Consider the following 4,606-nt stretch of genomic DNA (forward strand, 5'->3'; position numbering starts at 1 on the left):
TTTGGGGATGACAAAGTGGGATCAACTCTTCTTAATTGTTATGTTTGTGGTCAATGACTTGAATAGTAACCCTTGACTCTTAATCCTTGCCAAGATGCCTTTTTATCATTTGAATTCGTTATTTGCTTTTCAATTTTTGTCATTTAATTTCTTGCCTTTTGCCATCAAAACCCCTTTTCTCATAACTAATGATACGCACACCTTACTGCAATTCCTTTGAGAGACGATTCAGGATTTAAAACTCTCGACTTTTATTAATTTGTATTGTGACAATCTTTTAAACTATGACACGGGTCATTTGTTGGTTTGAAACTATACTATCGACGAAGCAATTCTTTTGAGAAAATTTTGAACCGACGTTTGGCCCGCGTTAGATTTATAAAAATAAAAAATAGTATGTACACACTAAAAATAAACCAATATGTATTTGTATATAAATATGTGTTATTTAATTTACTTTTTAATGTGTATTTTGTACTTTAATATATATTATATACAGATAACAATACAATTCATATCGTTAATTTTAAGTGATTTGGTGAGTGAACAAGATTTTAGGAATGAAGATCAAATTTAATTTGAGTTGGAGGTTACTTCCACAAAAATTAGAAAGTGGATTTTGATAAACATGTATTTTATGATGATTTTTGGGTTGAAATGGGCGTATTTTATCAACTTATCTTGCACTTATTCATTGAAAATGTAAAATTAGTAAATAATTAATTAATAAATTAATTATCATTTATAAAATTAGAAAATAAAATTTTATAGTTTAATGAGATAGAACTAATTAAAATAAGAATTTTGACAATAATTTTAAAGAAGTTGGTCCAAAATTAGGCCAAATCGAATGAACCGAGCCCGTATTGGACTCATGGCCCAACCCAATTCAATAAAACACAAAGAGCTTCAGCTCTTCTTCCTCCCTGGTAAGGGAATCACGTTGAAAATCAAAACGGGGAGAAGAGAGAGAGAGCTCCAAACCCTTGTCCAACTTCAATCTTCCATATCTTTTGATCCGGAGCTCCGATTGACGAGCCGTCAGCAGCCACGCGTTTGTCTTGAAATTTGCTACAATGCCCACTAACCAATTTGGTAAGGAATTTACTTTTTATTACCTAAATCTTTCCTTCTCTGTTTTAAATTTGGGGGTGTTGGAATTGAGGATTTATATGATTTTGGTGTTTTAGGTTCGAATTAGCTCGCAAAAATTAGCGAGTTTTTGTTTATTTGAGACACAGGTAAGGTAAGAACCTCAAACCTCTTGTTGATTAGTGAATTAGAAACTTTGAATGTTGATTATAGTGTTATGTTGTAGAATTAGATTGAATAATATTGAATCGGAGTATATTGATGATGTTGGGAGCTTGATTGTTGGACCTTGGTGGCCAAAAATTCTGTTTGGAGAGGCTTTGGGGCTGTGGACTCTTGAGAAACGACCTTAAGATGTCTTTGGATTTTACGAGGAATTGGCTAAGGTACGGTTTATGTTTCATTTAAGTACTGTGCGGTGTAATGTGAATTCCTAGGTTAGATGCTCCTAGGAATAAACTTGAATGGTATATTTAAATGTGCTGATATGTGTAGAGAATGTATGGACGAGATTGATATTAGTATGGAGGAAATTGATATGGTATTTATGGAATTGATGTTGGCATAGATGATATTGAGATTGGATTATGATTGTGCATTTATGAGTAATATGTATATATATTGAATTGATAAATGTTGGGTCAGAGGCCATGAAAATGGACCAGAGGCCGGAAAAAGGGTAAAAAATGTGAATGATGCTTGTATGAGTGATGATAGTGATATATTGTTGAATTATGTATAAACGATGTTTGATTATGAAGTTATTGTTTTAAAATTGATAGAATTAGATATTTATGTGTTGAGAAAGGGGTGACAAGGATATGAAACGATTTTGTATGGAACTTTAGTTGAATTGGGTCGAGGAACTTGGGTTTGAAAATGAGAATTTGGAAAATAGAGGTTTTGGAACTTATGGGTAAAACTTGATTTTTAATGAATTTCGGCGATCCATAACTTGAGCCTCGGTATTTGGATTCGAATAAAACTTATTTCAAATTAAAGATAATTTCAAGACCTTTTAAACAGTATAAAGTTTGTGGAAAACCAATTTTTGTAGAGAAAGTTATGCTCGTCGAATATTTGGTGTGTAAAAGTGAAATTCTACAGCACTTAGACTTTTTACCATTTTGTAGGACTCGTGTATGCGAGTGTACATGCGACGCAACCATTTGGTTCGGCCAGACGTGCTTGCGTACGCAGGAGTATGTCGCGTACGCGAGAAGAAGAAAATTCATATGCCGCATACGCGGGCGCATGCACGCGACATGAGCTAACCTTTCGGGCCAAGGAGACTCGCGTACGCGAGTTGGGAGAAACACACTTCTGCGTACGCATTACATGGTTCGCATACGCGGGGCGCTATTTTTCAGTAATTGGAAGTTTTGTGTTTTAAACATGTTTTGAGCCTCTAAACCTCTATTTCTATCCTCTAAGACCCTAAACCTTAGTTGTAATGATAGAAAAAGGGGTTGAACTATGAAGGGATATTAACTTGGAAGTAAAGAAATGTTTGAAGTAATAAATTGTGGTTGGGAAAGTGCAGGATTGATGATGATGTATGATTAATGACAGGATTGAGAATGATAAGGTTTTAAATTGTGATGTGATTAAATTGAGAGGTGAATGTTGAGATTAGCACTAATTGAGTATGGCCGGAATGGTCGAGATAGCAAGATCTGAGTGTGATCCTACCTGTGAGTTAACTGAAAACTTTATCGAGTGGCAAGTTCATCGATGAAGGATCCCCTCTCTTGTCGTGACGTGGATGTGGAGAAGGTGGAAAGGCACGCTCCTTCGATGTGAAAAGGAACTCTCCTTCGTATTGTTTCACCCTTCGTAACGTGGATGTGGAAAATGTTTGAGAGAAGACTTGCTACTAATCAAAGCAATGGCAAGAAGATATGGTGGTTCTGTGTGAAATTCATATGTGAAAAATAGGTGTTCTTATGTGAGTTCTTGAGTGCTGTAAAAAATGTTACAGCTGAAGTATAAGGAGTAGAAAATAATGTTGTCCAATTTATTTTTGAAGAAGCAATAACATCAGTAGAGGAGTTTGTCATTGTCATCACGAGTCAAATCTTGGTACACTGGTCAACAAACAAAAACCTCAAAAATTAGCATCTCAACTTTGAACGAAATAGGTTGATGAACCTAATAAAGCATGGAGTATTAAGATACTTTAGCCACCTGAATAAGTAGAGAAGTATTGCAAGAGTATCAGAAACTATGAGGGTAACATGGTATAATAATTTTTAATTTTATCAAAGAAAGGTAGTATACATGGTTGAAATTAAAGGGATGTAAATTAGGATTGTTATTTTCTACTATATATGGTATATAAAGTGAGATGTTTAATTACTCTCAACTTGGAACCAGGAGTCTAGAATTAGGTACACTATTCGACAGAAGTGTATGGAACAATGGCTTATATATATGAGGTTGTTTGGTGTTAGCAAAGAAAGATGTCATTAGAGGGTGTTAAGAGGAGATATTGCATTTGATGTGAATAGCTTCAATTATTATGAGTATTAATTTCTGCAGGAAGGTGAGATATGAATATTTGATTTGGCATTTATCATTGAAAATCTATGAAATTTTTGGAAGGTGAAATTAAAGTCTAATTATGTTGGTGTCTCAAGAGTGAACATTTAGTTGTTCCTTTTTTTGAGTGTTTTTGTAAATTTCTATGCCTTGTTTTGGTGTTGATGTAGGATTCTTTGTGTTTGACTTTGACTTAATTGATTTTGATTGATTATTTATTCTTAATGACAATGTCAAAGAAAATTTTAATTAATTAAAGATCAGTTTTTGTATGTTTCTTCTCTTCTTGGATCAAGGTTGTAACTCAATAATCGAAAAAAAAATATGAAAAAACTTTTTTAAGTGCCAGTAACTTTTCATAATTGAACGAGTTAAGATTTAATTTTCTATTTGTTGTGTTTCTAATAATGTATTTCCTTTCTCCAAAACTGTTTATGTTTACTACTTCCTTTTGCAATAATATGTGGCACAATGCCATGAAACCTAGACTGAGTAGAGCAGGATCATATTACATCATACTGCATTGCATTACATTACATTAACATTTTTTTTATTTTCCTGCTTTTTTAGACATGGTTCTTTGACATTCTAAGTGTGAATTGAAAACATTATTGTGTTTACCAATTACTTTTTTTTCTTTGTAAAAAGAGTTTTTAGAGATTTTGAAAGTGGTATTTGATTGCATTCACTTGTCCCTAAAACACTAAATGATATAGAACAACAACTAAGTTATTAAATAGACATTCGATATTTATATTCAAATAAGCAGTGACAATAATAATAGTAACATATTTCACAAAACATAAAATCTTCACAAATACCTCTATGCGCTACTACGTGCTATCTAGTAGTTGACTGTATGTTTTCATTCTTTCATTTATTGGGTTGCTTTTGGTTTTGAAAATAAAATAATACAAAATATTGAGAACAAGACATAAAGAACATAGACAAAAAAATTAGTATATATTTTTTT

General features: G+C 32.8%; 1 long non-coding RNA gene across 1 annotated transcript; it reads left to right on the forward strand.

The window, feature by feature from the left end:
• Positions 1-938: 938 nt before the first annotated feature.
• LOC107643027 (uncharacterized) lies at positions 939-3,003 on the forward strand. The gene is made up of 4 exons (XR_001620741.3): positions 939-1,095; positions 1,191-1,246; positions 1,319-1,478; positions 2,226-3,003. It is a non-coding gene; the product is annotated as an uncharacterized LOC107643027 (long non-coding RNA).
• The last annotated feature ends 1,603 nt before the right edge of the window (positions 3,004-4,606 follow it).

This window comes from Arachis ipaensis, chromosome B5 (genome assembly GCF_059453495.1).
Source record: "Arachis ipaensis isolate K30076 ecotype BB chromosome B5, ASM5945349v1, whole genome shotgun sequence".
NCBI lineage: Eukaryota > Viridiplantae > Streptophyta > Magnoliopsida > Fabales > Fabaceae > Arachis > Arachis ipaensis.